The sequence below is a fragment of the Gopherus evgoodei genome, chromosome 22 (genome assembly GCF_007399415.2).
Source record: "Gopherus evgoodei ecotype Sinaloan lineage chromosome 22, rGopEvg1_v1.p, whole genome shotgun sequence".
Taxonomy (NCBI): Eukaryota; Metazoa; Chordata; order Testudines; family Testudinidae; genus Gopherus; species Gopherus evgoodei.
In genome coordinates, this window is record NC_044343.1 from 13,590,213 (window position 1) to 13,607,607 (window position 17,395).

General features: G+C 44.8%; 1 protein-coding gene across 7 annotated transcripts in view; it reads right to left on the minus strand.

The window, feature by feature from the left end:
- The window catches only part of ZFR2 (zinc finger RNA binding protein 2), an 85,748-nt gene that overhangs the window by 47,128 nt on the left and 21,225 nt on the right, over window positions 1–17,395 (minus strand). The gene's annotated exons all lie outside the window — the stretch shown is intronic.

Genomic DNA, 17,395 nt, shown 5'->3' on the forward strand with positions numbered 1-17,395 from the left:
ATGTTTAGCAATTGGGTACCACTTGTATGATAAGAGACTGCAAAACATATTAGCCTGGAAAGAAGTGAAAGATACAGATGAATAATCGATCAGTCCTTCCCTTTTCCATTCTTTCATAATAAAAAAGCATGAGGTCACTCAGATTAATAGCAGGCAATTTTAACAACTACAATAAATAAGGGGAGATTTTTTTTTTTTCTTACCTGTAAATTTGTTTTCTCAGGAGTGGAACTCACAGCTGGGTAGGTTCCACCCACTCATCCCTGGAGATAGCTGGCTCTGATTTCAGGTGTAAAAGGGAGACTCCAATAACCAGTTGCAGGACAGGAGACACCCCTGAAGATCTATTCTCAAGCTTTCATACAAATTGGTTAAAACTGGAAAGAGATATTTTTAATGCACCAAATAAGACACACGCTCTTCTTAAAACAGTAGAGGATTATAAAAAGAATTCATACTTTAAAAACTAGACCTAGGAAGGGTTCCTCTGGATTGGTGGATGTCCCCACTATGAGAAACCAAAATTCTTCTTCTCTCATTCATAAGGACAATCCAGCTATCCAGAAGACTCACTGCTGGGATCTAGCAGGCAGTAAGGTAATGAATGTTGCCAGAAACAAGATAATGGCCAAAAGGAAGGCAGGGAACACCACATGCACTAGAATTCTTGTATTAAGCTCTTAAAATATCAAATGCAACTTGTTGAACCTATGGCTGAAGGCTGTATCCACGGACGTGAAACTTTGCAGTGTTGTTCGGAAAAACACACAGACCATGTAGTTGCCTTGCAAGTTTCCTGCTTCAAAGCACCATTGCTATCTGTCCAGGAAGAGGAGCTCAGCCTTGTCGTGTGCATCAAGAATCCTTTGAAAGAATCTTTACTAGGTGTGAGGTACCTTGCTTCATTGCCAGTCTGATCCATATGGAAATTGTAGCCTTTGAGGTTTTCTTGCCTATCTTGTAGGTGCCTTATATGACAAACAATACATCTGATCTCTATGATTTGGCTCTACCCAAGTAATATTTTAGAGTGCTCCAAACATGTAAGGTATGCAGTAATTTCAACTGCAGCATGAATTTGTCTGGGACAAAAAAAATGAATGAAAGGCCGGTAGTCTCTGAGCTAGAAAGACAAATTACCTATGGGCACAACATTTGTAGCAGGTCTGAAGACCATTTTGTTTGGAAAAATATGCAGATACTACTCAGACAAATAATGCTCCCAAACAGTGAAATTTGATCTGCTGAGACAGGATACATAAATAAAGCTGTTTTGAGGAATTGTATATAAAAACACCATTTGGATAAGGGTTTAGAGATGGCTTTGTTGTAGCTTGTAGAACTAAGATTAAATTCCAGACGTAAAATATATGACATTCAGGAATATGTCACGTAACAATGGGGAGCATTACTGTTAACTTCCTTCCTGAAGACAGACATCTTAGTGCTAAAAGTGGAATGGACAGGAAAACAGGGCTTAAGCCTTACTTCAATCTGGCCATAAGGAACTCTGATATGGCTGAACTGGAAGGTGCCAGAGGCTGTCTGTTTAACCCACACACCTTTAGCATGGTGCTCTGTCCCCCTCTAGTGGTGGCTAGGTTACATAGAGGTGGATAACCCTACTACAGCATTGGACATTAGCAGAATCTTTTTAGCTCAAGCAGTAAAGTCTCGCACAACAAGACCCAGATGTCCAGGTTCGATCCCTGCTTCCAATAACCCACACAGGACAGCGGTGTTACATCTATAGTGCACAGTCTACACTAAATGAGAAAATATGTTCAATATACCTTGATAAGAGCAGAAGGTAAAGTTCTTCCTAGATAAATAATCTCAGATTCTAAACATTCCAGACTCAAAAGATCTGGACAGAGGAGAGAGGTTGGAAAGCTGGGGTGGTTCTCTGCATCCAGTAAAGAAACCAAAACCTTCAGGGCCAAAAATGACTTTAAGAACCATTATTGCTTTGACTTTTCCTAGCACCTTTGGTTAGGAGGTATACAGGAGTTGGCCACTCCATGAGATGAAGGTGGTGTCCATGTGGCAAGAGCCTCTCTGGTGCTTTGAGAAGATCTTAGTGGTCTTATCTGTCTGAGACACATAGATCCAAGTGTGGAGCATCCCTGGCTGATACAAATTTCAGAACATGGTCTGGTCCATCTTCCAGTACTCTAGGGACAATTAATGGGTTAGCCAGGAGGCTTGATGGTTTAACTTTTTTGATGGAAGTTGTTTCGATTGCTAGCTGTGATAAGTTTCATTGTTTGTGTCCTTTATTAACAACTTTTGGTACCTCCCTGTTGATGCATATACCCATGGCTCTCCCTATTATCATCATCACTCTACTAGAACTCGGCATTATTTTCAAGTAACTGAAACTGCTTTGAGTTTGAGACAGTTATGTTTAGGGTAGTCTCTCTTTTTGAACATTTGCAGTACGAGGGTTCACATCTCTCCTGGCCACCCCAACTTGACAGGCATCTTCATCATCTTGAGCTGGTGTGGCTTTGAATGAGGTTTGCCTGCCAGGAACATTCCCAGCACCAGAACTAACATTTTCATGGGAGCGTCAACACATGATCCAGTTATGTAGCTGGAAGTTCCAGTTCTGCCAGAGGAGCGCTTACAGAGGTCAGAGGTAAATAATTTCCCATTAAGCAGTTTCTACAAAGGGACTAAGATTCCAGTCAGTTATGGTCTGTACCATCATTTTTCATAATCTGTCATAAAGCTATACTGAAATTTGTCCATGAGTAAGACAACAGTGCTGAAGGAAGAGAGATACCTTCTTCTGTGAGAGAATTCCATGAGTTTTTGGGATAGATAGTAAAACCATACTGCCATAGAAGTTGTAAGACTCACCAAGTTCAATACAAGCCTTTCTGCATTTTGAACTGTTTTGTTTATTGAGAGATTGTCAAGTTAATGGTAAATCTGTATTTCATAATTTGGACATTACAAATACCATGAAATTTGAGAAAATTCTTTGGATGGGAAAATGGAGATAGGCAACAATTGGCATCTTGTTTCTGGATTTAAAAAAGTTCCATTCAGAGTCCTGTTTTCCTAATTCAGAGGAGAGAGAGAGATCCAGCAAAAGCCTCTAGTTTGTTTTGACATCACAACTCTGGAACAGTTTCCTGAACGTTGTTCTTGGAGAAGAACTGGAGCTACTGCTTTTAGTTTTCTAAGTTCTGAATGCATTGTTGCACTGCTAATTTTTTAGTTCAATTTGCAGTGAAGAAAAGGAGAAAAAAAGGAGGAATTTGCTGAAACTCTATCAGATATCCTTCACTTATCACCTCTAGTCCCTATTTGTCTTGAGCTGTATCAACCTAGCCACCAAAACATCTTTAGGAATCCTCCAAAACAGTGAAAGCTGGCATAGATTAAAGAGACCGTGAGAAGCCCTGTTCTGGAAAGGATCCCAGGACATCCTCATTGAGGAACTGCATATGTATTTCCCATGTCTGAAGGCATGAAGAAAATTAAGAGCTGGTTATAAATACTGTAATGTCCACCCAGGTCAGTGGTCAGAGTTCATGCAAGAGGTCCAATATCCAGGAGAGCCAATCCAAGGGAAATGTACAGTGTAGTAGCAGGTGGAGTCAGACAAGGCAACAACACAGGATGAGACGGGAGCAACAAGACAGAATCAAACAGGGTCCAAGTAGCAACTAATGGGCAATGGCTTGATGCTCCAAAAAGGGCAGAAAGGAAGCAGGAAGTTCATATATATAGTCACCAACCAGAGTCAAGATCATGTGGCCAGTCAGGAAGCAGAACCCTGGAAGCTGGCCCACCCAAGTCTGTGAATTCCCTGTTAATTGGATGAGTTGGATTTGATGTGATGGCCAAGGCTGCTTTCCAAGAACCTACTGGACCTGGCTTCAAGACCAGGACTTGAGACCAGGCGCTAAAAAATAGAGAGGTTGATATCAGGATTGACATCAGTATTTTAAAAAATGACTCCCAATGATCTTGCTGTTATGAAGAGACCACTCAATTTTGAAGAGTTGTTAAAGCTTTTTCTCAGAAACCTCCAAATAAAGATCAAATGAGGCTGGGTGAGATTTGAGCTAGCAGTCAAATCAATGGCCAGCATTCTAACCTACAAATTTCTTCTCGCTATAGCATTGCAGAGAAGTGATCTGTCAGAAAAAAACCTGTCACAGCAAGCATCATAACTCAACAAAAGCTCTTGGTTATTTTGGACAGATCTCTCAAAACGAAGATAGCCTTTTATCCATGACAGAGAATTCTTGAACAATAAGTCATTGAAGCTCGAGGCAACTCTTACTCTTCACTTTAGCTTTTTTTTTTTATTTTAATTTAGAAGCCTTAATACCAGCAGTATGGATGGAGTCTCTTTCTAAAATTATGTGCCAGGGCCAAGAAGCTGTAATCTGATAATGTGTCTTCCCAGAGCTTGTAGAGTTTAAGATAAGTCTTGCTGATGCACCTCTTGGCAGGTGAAGTCCTGAATCAAGATTTTCTGAAGACACTAGTGAATACTGCATTATCCTTTGATTTCCTCATCTAGAGCGCATTTTTGAGACACAAGAATGCTTGGCCAGCATTACCTGCACAGTGCAAGTTGTCTTCTTAAATGCAGTTCTATCCTGAAAAATGGCTAAAAATTTCACCATGCAGTTCCATGTTTATTGTGTCTCCATATCAAATTTATGCAGTTTAGAAATAATATTATGTAACAGCCCTTCCTGCAAATTTCACATAGGCTAATAAAGTTGCACACGTCTGAGAGCAGAATATGGCCTAATATATATATTACTGTCAATGATGCACAAAATGAAAAAATAACCCATCTAGACATGCCAAGAGCCCAGGCTGAGTTTGCAGAGCTGACGGTCAATCGCACAGTATTTTTTCCTTTGTAAACTGAGAAAATATGATAATCAATGACACAAACGTGGAATCCAACAGAGTGTACATAACACAGACACTCAATTTCAGAGTAGAATTGCACTTTAGAAGTTGTCTAAATCATCCTGGTCAAGAGTCATCTGGCATCCAAGTCAAGGAGCTCACGTTTGCTTAAAAAAGAAGCAATTCTAAACTACTAAGATTTTCTGGATTTTGCCTTCAATTCCATCTTTCCTCTTTGGCAATGGTGGTGAAGAGGAAAGATGGCTATTCCTTTTTGGATGAAAGGGATTAAGAGCTCTCATCTTTTCATCTTCATTTAACTCTTAACCCAAGAATGGGGAAAACAACAACATTTGGTGACTGCTTCTTTCTGAACTGAGAATGGTCCCTAATGACCAGAAAAGGGGTATGGAAAATCTAACTCCTCGCTATAGGTTCAGGAGAGATTATAGCTTTCAAATAATTGGATGTTGACTTTTTTTCCCTCCAGAATGAAAAAACAATTTAAAAAAAATTATTCCTATGCCATCAAGTCCTGGTCGTAACAAGTTGTTTTTGATGGAATTAAAATGTGGCCTTGAAGGAAAAATTTTAGTGTACTAGGATGGCAAAAGGATGGAAGTAGATGGCCAGACACTGCTGAGTTGACTTGCTAGCATATTTACTCCTTTTGGCAGTAATACTTTTAACAGATAGTTTGCTGTGTCATTTGGAGAGGCCCTTGTCATCAAAGCCCCACACACTCACTCCCAGAAAGCTGGAAATGGCTGAATTCTACTAGATTGCATTTTTGCTACCGGATCTGCCCTTCTCCTAACCATGAAGTTGAGGGAAAAGAAATCACAAAATGGAGGACTTGCCCAGTGGTGCTGATGCAAAGGTAGAGGAAGACCATTGCTAGGAATCTTCCCTGAAGCAAGGTAGAGGAGAAAAACAAGCAATAAAGAGAAATTGCTACAGCCAAAATGTTTCTTTGGCGCAGAAGCATGGCCAGCTCAGCCAAGAAGCTCCTCTGAAGTACCACATCGGAGGCCCAACCACCACTTCGGCAAAGCAAAGGAAAAACAGAATGCAGGAGACAGAAGTGTTCAAGAGATGAGGATGGCTTCCCAGCAAAGGGAGTAAATCTGGAAGAGCCAGCCAAGAAGGTAAGAAGAGCAAAGTGTTTCAGAATACAGCTAGCACTGAGTACAGTGGCAGCTCAATTGCATTTGGTAATCACAATCTCCTCTTGCCACCAAAAAGTTGAGCCAGCTGTCTCTGTGGACGAGTGGGAGAGACCTACCCAGCAGTGAGTCTTCTGGATTGACCGACGGACCCACATATGAGAAACACTTCTTCATGTAGTTAACCTGTAAAATTCATTACTCCAAGAAGCCAGAGAACTGAATATTGCAGCTGGATTTAAACAGGATATGGAAAAATTTATAACCAATAATAATTTGTAGTTACATACGCTAAGATGTGGACAATCAAATTTCATCCTTCAAGGATCACTGCAAAGGCCAAGAATAAATCCTCCCTTCATGACCATGAATATAAGCAATTGGTTGGATGTTTTATAATTTTTTTGCCTTCTTCTAAAGCTTCAAATAGTCATTGCTACAAGCAGAATACCAGACTTGAGGGACAAAGGTTCTCATACATTATGACTAATCCTATGTTCTTAAAATACCGGATTTAACCATCATCCTACATGTATTCATTTTCACTCCACTTTGGGGCCTTAAGGATTCCAGAATAATGAGGCAAAATTCTCATCAACTTCAACAGAAATTTTTTCTGAGAAAGGACTTCAGGACTTAATGTGAATAGTTTCTTATGTCCATTTACCTATAGCAATTGGTTCCAAAACCTTAAGTGTTTTATGGATTTCTAAAAACCTTGAAAAGCCTCTAGCCAAAAAGTACCCTCGAGCAAAACTTCATGACAAAATGCTTATTATGGTGTGTTTGATTTGCTTTTTAAATAGAATTGTTTAACTAGCTTACTTAAATATGAAAAAATTCTGAATTAGAAAGATAATCTAGTGCTGAAAATATAGTGACTCAATTTGATCCTGAAGGGAAAAGCAGCAAGAAAACAATTTTTTAATATTAAATATGCTCTCAACATGAGATGAACTCAATACTTTTGAACGATATTAACAAAAAATGAGCAGAATCATGCAGATTTATTCCAGTGGGCTAAAGAGACTTCAGTTATCCATGGGAATTTAAAGCTATTATTTTGGCCACTAGAGGGAACTTATACAGTCACAAAAATGAAACAAACATTTAGAATTCACAGGTTTTTAAGTGAATCCTAATTCCTAGTAAGTTACCAGGATCAGATAGTATTCACTCAAGAGTTCTGAAGAAACTCAAATGTGAAATTGCAGAACTACTAACTGTGGTATGTTTCAGAGTGGTAGCAGTGTTAGTCTGTATCAGCAAAAACAATGAGGTGTCCTTGTGGCACCTTGGAGACTAACAAATGTATTTGGGCATAAGCTTTCGTATGCTAAAACCAGTGATGAGCTGCCAAAATATTAACAACCGGTTCCCTCCTCCTCACCCCACGAGGGGGTCATACCCCCCCAGGACTCCTGCCTCATCAACCCCCCACGTTCCTTGATAGCCGCCTCCCCCCCCCCCCGGGACCCCTGTCCCATCCACCCCCCTTCCCTCTCCCCTGAATGCCCCCCCCCCGGGACCTCTGCCCCATCCAACCACTCCTCCTCTCTGTCCCCTGACTGCTGCTGGAATCCCTGCCCCTGACTGCTCCTCCGCCACCCCATCCAACCCCTGCTCCTTCCTGACTACCCCCCCCGGGACCCATGCCCCCATTCAATCCCCCAATCCCTGCCCCAACCCTAATCCATCCCTCAATTCCCCTACCCTCTATCCAACACCCCCTCCTTGCCCCCTGCCCCCTTAATGCATTGCCTGGAGGTGGGGGCCAGGTTGGGGCCGTTTGGCTGGGGGTCACTCAAGAGGAGCCGGAGCCATGCCGCCCAGCTGGCCGGGGTTGGGGCCTGGGCCGGAGCCATGCTGCCCGGGATCCGGATCCGGGCCCGGGCCGGAGCCGTGCGGCGCCTGGAGACCTCCTCGCATCCTCGCCCCCCTGCCCTAGTTCACCTGAGGGAAGCCACTGCTTCCTTCTCAGTCCTCCCAGGCTTCCCGCGCAAACAGCTGATTTACTTCGTCAGATGCATGGAGTGAAAAATAAAGTAAGCACTACATATATGAAAAGATGGGAGATGCCTTATCAAGTGGGGGGTAGGGGGAGGCGGGTGTCAGTACTAACAAGACCAATTCAATTAAGGTGGAAATGGAAGTGGTATGTAACTTTGTCATAAACAGATAGCTAAGGGTTAATGTCTTTTTCACCTGAAACACCTGACCAGAGAACCAATCAGGAAACCGGATTTTTTTCAACTTTGGGTGGAGGGAAGTGTGTCTCTGAGTCTTTTGTCTGTCTGCCTGCTCCTCTGAGCTTTGGAGAAGTAGTTCTATTTTCTAGTCTTCTGTTTCTAAGTGTAAGGACAAAGAGATCAGATAGTAAGTTCTATGGTTTTTTTTCTTTGGTATTTGCATGAATATCAGTGCTGGAATGCTTTGATTTGTATTCTTTTTGAATAAGGCTGTTTATTCAATATTCTTTTAAGCAATTGACCCTGTGTTGTATCATCTTAATACAGAGAGAACATTTTGTATTTTTTCTTTCTTTTTTATATAAAGTTTTCTTTTAAGACCTGTTGGAGTTTTCCTTTACTTCAGGGAAATTAAGTCTGTACTCACCAGGGAATTGGTGGGAGGAAGAAATCAAGGGGAGAGCTGTGTGTTGGATTGCTAGCCTGATTTGGCATTTCCTCTGGGTGAAGAGGAAAGTGCTTTTGTTCCAGGATTGGGAACGGAGAGGGGGAATCACTCTGCGTAGTTTCACAGAGCTTGTGTCTGGGTATCTCTCCAGGAGCATCTGGAGGGGGGAAGGGAAAAAGGATTATTTCCCTTTGTTGTGAGACTCAAGGGATTTGGGTCTTGGGTCCCCAGGGAAGGTTTTTCAGTGGGACCAGAGTGCCCCAAAACACTCTAATTTTTTGGGTGGTGGCAGCAGTACCAGGTCCAAGCTGGTAACTAAGCTTGGAGGTTTTCATGCTAACCCCCATATTTTGGACGCTAAGGTCCAGAATCTGGGAATAAGGTTATGTCATGGTGGCAGTGGCGGGAGATAGACAGAATCCAGAAGCCAGTAGGAATATTATATTTTTCTTTTCTCTGCTAAGGGTTTTTTAGCAGAGAGAAACAGTTTGGTTTTAAAAGGGAACCAGAGAGAATTTTTTTTTTCTCTGCTCTCTCTAGCAGTTTGTGGCTTGCATAGTAAGCAAGAAGCCATTAGCAGACTATTGACAGTCTATTGTCACACAATAGCACTCCCATTGAGAGTCATACCAGCACTCTATATGCATGCAAATAAAGTGGTTTTTCTGGTTTCCCTTCATTGAACATTAGCTAGAGAGAAAAGGAAAAAGCACTGTTGCTAGGCAGACTTCAGGAGGCAACAGAGAGCCTGCAGTTCAGAAAATAAACACCGGAGGGCACCCCAACACAAGAAAACAGGAACCATGACTTCTAAGGCAAAGATTGACGCCGAAGAACAAATCAAAGACGCTGAGCACAGGCGACAGATGGAGATGAAAGAAAAGGAAGAAAGCCTCAAACTGGCAGCCTTCCAAAGAGAACAGGCAGCCCAAGAGGCAGCACACAAAAGAAAACTAGAAGAAGAAGAGGTGGCCCACCGAAGGAAGCAAGAAGAAGAAGAGGTGGCCCACCGCCGAGAAATGGAAAAAACAACAAAAAGAAAATGAAGAGAAGGAAAAACAGAGAAAACATGAACTGGAGATGGCAAAAGCTGGGCTGCATGTGCCAGCCAACCCTAACAACCCGGCGCCAATTATTGCTCCACAGCACAGGAAATTTCCCACCTACAAGGCAGGTGATGACACCGAGGCCTTCTTGGAAAATTTTGAAAGAGCCTGTCTTGGGTACAGCATCCCCGAAGACCAGTACATGGTAGAATTAAGGCCACACCTCAGTGGACCTTTAGCAGAGGTGGCAGCTGAAATGCCCAAGCCGCAAATGAATGACTATAAACTTTTTCAAACCAAGGCCAGATACAGGATGGGGATAACCCCAGATCATGCCCGTCGGCGCTTCAGAACCCAAAAATGGAAACCAGAGGTGTCATTTCCCAAACACGCCTACTACATTGCAAAAAACTATGAGGCCTGGTTAACAGGAAACAACATTCAAACCTTGGAAGAAGTGAACCTCCTCATACAAATGGAGCAGTTCTTGGATGGTGTTCCTGAAGACATCACACGGTACATACAAGATAGAAATCCCAAAACTATCGCTGAGGCGGGGGAGATTGGAGCCAAATGGATGGAACTGGCAGAAAGCAAAAAGCTACTGTCAAGGGGAACGATTACCCCAGGGGGCACACAGACCATAAACCCTACAACCGAGGACAGCCAAAGACCCTCCATACCACCCAAGTAAAGCCACAGATACCCTACTCTTCAACCTCACCAGTCTCCAGTAACTCCCCTCGGCCCAGTGAACCATCAGATGGAAGATGCTTTAAGTGTAATGAACCGGGACATATCAAGGCCAACTGTCCCAAGAACACCATGCGAGTGCAATTCATTACACCACCATCACACCAAAGATCCCCAGGCCCGGATGCCTCTCAAATACCCTTGGAGCGAAGGGAAAATTTGAGAGTGGGCGGAAAGAAGGTTACTGCGTGGAGAGACACGGGGGCACAAGTGTCAGCTATCCACCAATCCTTCGTTGACCCCAAATTCATCAACCCAAAGGCCAAAGTTACCATTTACCCCTTCATGTCACAAGCTGTAGACTTGCCTACAGCTGAACTGCCTGTCCAGTACAAAGGCTGGTCAGGAATGTGGACTTTTGCAGTCTATGACAATTATCCTATCCCCATGCTACTGGGGGAAGACTTGGCCAACCAAGTGAAGCGGGCCAAGAGAGTGGGAATGGTTACCCGTAGCCAAACCAGGCAAGCTTCCAGACCCATTACTGTTCCTGAGCCGTCCACAGAGGCCCCGTCTGTGTTACCAGAGACCCAGACAGAGGTAGTGGACCCGGATTCCATGCCTACCACTGAAACAGCCACAGCATCTCCAGTCCCAGGCCCGGAACTGGAACAGCAACCAGCACCAGCAAGTGCAACCACATCTTCAAACTCAACGCCAGAGGGCGCCAGCGAGCCAGAACTGGCAGAAGCACACGACAGCCATACCCAAAAGGCTCAGCCAGAGCCTGAAATACCCTCAGGTGCACCAGCGGAGAGCGGTTCACCAGCAACGGAACCAACCCCATCACCTACATCGCTTCCAGAGGGACCAAGCCCAAGTCCACAGTCTGAGGAAGAACTGGTGACCCCAGCCTCAAGGGAACAGTTCCAGGCTGAGCAGGAAGCAGATGACAGCCTTCAGAAAGCGTGGGCGGCGGCACGAAGCACCCCACCGCCTCTCAGCTCTTCTAATCGATCCCGGTTTGTTATAGACCAAGGACTTTTATACAAGGAAATTCTTTCTGGTGGACACCGGGAAGAATGGCAGCCGCAAAAACAGTTGGTGGTCCCAACTAAGTACCGGGAGAAGCTCTTAAGCTTAGCCCATGATCATCCCAGTGGCCATGCTGGGGTGAACAGAACCAAGGACCGGTTGGGGAAGTCCTTCCACTGGGAGGGGATGGGCAAGGATGTTGCCAAGTATGTCCGGTCTTGTGAGGTATGCCAAAGAGTGGGTAAGCCTCAAGACCAGGTCAAGGCCCCTCTCCAGCCACTCCCCATAATTGAGGTCCCATTTCAGCGAGTAGCTGTGGATATTCTGGGCCCTTTCCCAAAAAAGACGCCCAGAGGAAAGCAGTATGTACTGACTTTAGTGGACTTTGCTACCCGATGGCCAGAAGCAGTAGCTCTAGGCAACACCAGGGCTAACACTGTATGCCTGGCCCTAACAGACATCTTTGCCAGGGTAGGTTGGCCCTCCGACATCCTTACAGATTCAGGGTCTAATTTCCTGGCAGGGACCATGAAAAAACTGTGGGAAACTCATGGGGTGAATCACTTGGTTGCCACCCCGTACCACCATCAAACCAATGGCCTGGTGGAAAGGTTCAATGGAACTTTGGGGGCCATGATAAGAAAATTCATCAACGAATTCTCCAATAATTGGGACCTAGTGTTGCAGCAGTTGCTGTTTGCCTACAGGGCTGTACCACATCCCAGTTCAGGGTTTTCACCATTTGAACTTGTGTATGGTCACGAGGTTAAGGGGCCATTACAGTTGGTAAAGCAGCAATGGGAGGGGTTTACGCCTTCTCCAGGAACTAACATTCTGGACTTTGTAAGCAACCTACAAAGCACCCTCCGACACTCTTTAGCCCTTGCTAAAGAGAACCTAAAGGATGCTCAAGAAGAGCAAAAGGCCTGGTATGACAGACATGCCAGAGAACGTTCCTTCAAGGTAGGAGACCAGGTTATGGTCTTGAAGGCGCAACAGGCCCATAAGATGGAAGCATCATGGGAAGGGCCATTCACGGTCCAAGAGCGCCTGGGAGCTGTAAACTACCTCATAGCATTTCCCAATTCCTCACTAAAGCCTAAAGTGTACCATGTTAATTCTCTCAAGCCTTTCTATTCCAGAGACTTACAGGTTTGTCAGTTTACAGTCCAGGGAGATGATGCTGAGTGGCCTGACGGTGTCTACTACGACGGGAAAAAAGACGGTGGCGTGGAAGAGGTGAACCTCTCAACCACCCTGGAACGTCTGCAGCGGCAACAAATCAAGGAGCTGTGCACTAGCTTCGCCCCATTGTTCTCAGCCACCCCAGGACGGACTGAACGGGCATACCACTCCATTGATACAGGTAATGCTCACCCAATCAGAACCCCACCCTACCGGGTGTCTCCTCATGCCCAAGCTGCTATAGAACGGGAGATCCAGAACATGCTACAGATGGGTATAATCCGCCCATCTACCAGTGCATGGGCATCTCCAGTGGTTCTGGTACCCAAACCAGATGGGGAAATACGCTTTTGCGTGGACTACCGTAAGCTAAATGCTGTAACTCGTCCGGACAACTATCCAATGCCACGTACCGATGAGCTATTGGAAAAGTTGGGACGTGCCCAGTTCATCTCTACAATAGACTTAACCAAGGGGTACTGGCAAGTACCGCTAGATGAACCTGCCAAGGAGAGGTCAGCATTCGTCACCCATGCGGGGGTGTATGAATTCAATGTCCTTCCTTTCGGCCTTCGAAATGCACCCGCCACCTTCCAGAGGCTGGTAGATGGTCTACTAGCTGGACTGGGAGAATTCGCAGTTGCCTACCTCGATGATGTGGCCATTTTTTCAGACTCCTGGCCCGAACACCTACTACACCTGGAAAAGGTCTTTGAGCGCATCAGGCAGGCAGGACTAACTGTTAAGGCCAAAAAGTGTCAAATAGGCCAAAACAGAGTGACTTACCTGGGGCACCAGGTGGGTCGAGGAACCATAAACCCCCTACAGGCCAAAGTGGATGCTATCCAAAAGTGGCCTGTCCCACGGTCCAAAAAGCAAGTCCAATCCTTCTTAGGCTTGGCCGGATACTACAGGCGATTTGTACCACACTACAGCCAAATCGCTGCCCCATTGACCGACCTGACCAAAAAGACCCAGCCAAATGCTGTTAAGTGGACTGATAAGTGTCAAAAAGCCTTTACCCAGCTTAAGGCAACGCTCATGTCGGACCCTGTGCTCAGGGCCCCGGACTTTGACAAGCCATTCCTAGTAACCACGGATGCATCTGAGCGTGGTATAGGAGCAGTACTCATGCAGGAAGCAACAGATCACAACTTCCATCCTGTCGTGTTTCTCAGCAAGAAACTGTCTGAGAGGGAAAGTCACTGGTCAGTCAGTGAAAAGAAATGCTATGCCATTGTGTACGCCCTGGAAAAGCTACGCCCATATGTTTGGGGATGGCGGTTCCAACTACAAACTGACTATGCTGCACTAAAGTGGCTTCATACTGCCAAGGGGAACAACAAGAAACTTCTTCGGTGGAGTTTAGCTCTCCAAGATTTTGATTTTGAAATTCAACACATCACAGGAGCTTCTAACAAAGTTGCTGATGCACTCTCCCGTGAGAGTTTCCCAGAATCCAGTAGTTAAAAAGTGTTCTTAAAATGTAAAAGTCTGTTAGTTATATACTTAGTAGTATATGTAAAGGTGCATGTGTTGTATTAATCTGTTTATTTTCAAGTTCTAGAAGGAAATTGCCGCCAGTGAGCTTCCCCACTGTCTGCAATTTGGGGGGCGTGTCATAAACAGATAGCTAAGGGTTAATGTCTCTTTCACCTGAAACACCTGACCAGAGAACCAATCAGGAAACCGGATTTTTTTCAACTTTGGGTGGAGGGAAGTGTGTCTCTGAGTCTTTTGTCTGTCTGCCTGCTCCTCTGAGCTTTGGAGAAGTAGTTCTATTTTCTAGTCTTCTGTTTCTAAGTGTAAGGACAAAGAGATCAGATAGTAAGTTCTATGGTTTCTTTTCTTTGGTATTTGCATGAATATCAGTGCTGGAATGCTTTGATTTGTATTCTTTTTGAATAAGGCTGTTTATTCAATATTCTTTTAAGCAATTGACCCTGTGTTGTATCATCTTAATACAGAGAGAACATTTTGTATTTTTTCTTTCTTTTTTATATAAAGTTTTCTTTTAAGACCTGTTGGAGTTTTCCTTTACTTCAGGGAAATTAAGTCTGTACTCACCAGGGAATTGGTGGGAGGAAGAAATCAAGGGGAGAGCTGTGTGTTGGATTGCTAGCCTGATTTGGCATTTCCTCTGGGTGAAGAGGAAAGTGCTTTTGTTCCAGGATTGGGAACGGAGAGGGGGAATCACTCTGCGTAGTTTCACAGAGCTTGTGTCTGGGTATCTCTCCAGGAGCATCTGGAGGGGGGAAGGGAAAAAGGATTATTTCCCTTTGTTGTGAGACTCAAGGGATTTGGGTCTTGGGTCCCCAGGGAAGGTTTTTCAGTGGGACCAGAGTGCCCCAAAACACTCTAATTTTTTGGGTGGTGGCAGCAGTACCAGGTCCAAGCTGGTAACTAAGCTTGGAGGTTTTCATGCTAACCCCCATATTTTGGACGCTAAGGTCCAGAATCTGGGAATAAGGTTATGTCAAACTTATTATTTAAATCAGCTTCTGTACCAGATGACTACTCCTGAGGGCATTCCATGCCAAAAAATTAAAAATTCTGCTCCCAAAAAACAAATTCTGCGCAGAATATTTTAAAATTCTGCAAATTTAATTTGTCAAATAAATGTGGAGGCTCCAGCGTGTCACTGGGGAGCACAGGCCACTGGCTGCACGGGGTGGGAGATTCACTGTGCAGCTCCACCCAGCTCTGACACAGTGCAAGGACTGGGCCGGCCCCAGAAACACCCCAGGGCCCTGTCCCTCCATGCCAGATGTACCAGGCATGGGTGGGAAGGCTCAGCAAGGCAGGATCCAAGTATGGGGGGGCTGAGCACAGGGGGATACAGGTGTTGGTTGAGAGGACTGTGTGTGACGCAATCTGGTTGCAGGTGGCTCAGCGAGGGATCTGGATGCACAGGGGCCTGTTGGGGGGGTTCTGGGCGCAATGGTAATGTGACTTTGCAAGGGGGTCCAGGTGAAGGTGATTGGGACTCAGCGGGAGAGGGGGTGGTCTGGGAGGGATAGAGCTCAGCAGAGGGGTCTTGGTGTGAGGGGCTCAGCGGGGGGGGGGTAGATGTTGGAGGAATGTGGCTCAGTGGGGTGGGGATTCAGGTGCAGCTGGTTGGAGCTTGGTAGGGTGGAGATCCAGGTGTGGGTGGCTCGTCAGAGTCGTCCAGGTGCGGGGGAGAGGGTTTTGAAGCTTGGCAAGAGAGTCTGTGCGTGAGGGGGTCTGGATGCATGGGGGAGCAGTGCCCTGTACAGTGATCCTTCCCCCTGCAGATGATGCGCGATGGATGCAGGAAGCGTGGGAGGAAAAGTTTGCAGAGATTCCTACAGACAGGGGATAAATCTGGGGGTGAGTCTGATCCGATCTCGGATGCCATGCAGGAGAAGAGGAAGTCCCGTCCTCCCCAGTCCAGCTGACTAGTAGCTGAGCCCAGCACAGGGTAGGTGCCACCAGCTGGGTCTTCCCCAGTCCCGCCCCCTGCCCCACAGTGATTTACCTCTTTGCTGGCTGCCCTGGGCACCCAAAACATACTGCTGGGGAGGGTCTCATGACCGCTCTTGTTGCTTCCCTTTGCTTCCCCATCAAAGTCATTTTTCTACAGGGAAACAAAAAAATCTGGGGGGGGACAAATTCTGTGCATATGCAGTGGCACAGAATTCGCCCAGGAGTAAGATGACTGGAGGACAACTAATGTGATGCCAATTTTTCAAAAAGGCTCTACAGGCAACCCTGTCAATTATAGACCAGTAAGCCTAACTTCAGTACCAGGCAAATTGGTTGAGACTATAGTAAAGAACAGAATTATCGGAACATAGATGAACACAGTTTGTTGGGGAAGAGTCAACATGGCTTTTGTAAACGGAAATCATCTCACCAATCCACAGAATTCTCTGAGGGGGTCAAACAAACATGTGGACAAGGCTGATCCAATGGATATGGTGTACTTAGATTTTCAGAAAGCCTTTGACAAGATCACTCACCAAAGGTTCTTAAGCGAAGTAAATTGTCATGGGATAAGATGGAACGTTCTCGCATGGATCAGTAACTGCTTAACTGATAGGAAAAGAAAGGGTAGGAATAAAAGGTCAGTTTTCAGAATAGGGAGAGGTAGAAGTGGTGTCCAGTACTGTTCAATATATTCATAAATGACCTGGAAAAAGTAGTAAAGAGTAAGATGGCAAAATTTGCAGATGATACAAAGCTATTCAAGATAGGTAAGTCCATAGCTGATTGCAAAGAGTTACAGAAGAATCTCACAAAACTGGGTGACAGGGCAACAAAATGGCAGATGAAATTCAATGTTGATAAATGCAAATTTAATGTACATTGGAAAACATAATCCCAACTATACATATAAAATGATGGGGTCTAAATTAGCTATTACCATGCAAGAAAGATCTTGGAGTCACTGTGGCTAGTTCTCTGAAAATATCCACTCAATGTGCAGCAGCAGTCAAAATAGCTAACAACGTTAGAAACCACTCAGAAAGGGATAGATAAGAGATAATATCTTATATTACCTCTATATAAATCCATGGTACACCTACATCTTGAATAGTATGTACAGATGTGGTTGCCCCATCTCAAAAAATATAAATTGGAATTGGAAAGGGACAACAAAAGTGATTAGGGGTATGGACTAGCTTCCATATGAGGAGAGATTAATGAGACTGGGACTTTTCAGCTTGGAAAAGAGATGACTAAGGGGGGGATATGATTGAGGTCTATAAAATCATGACC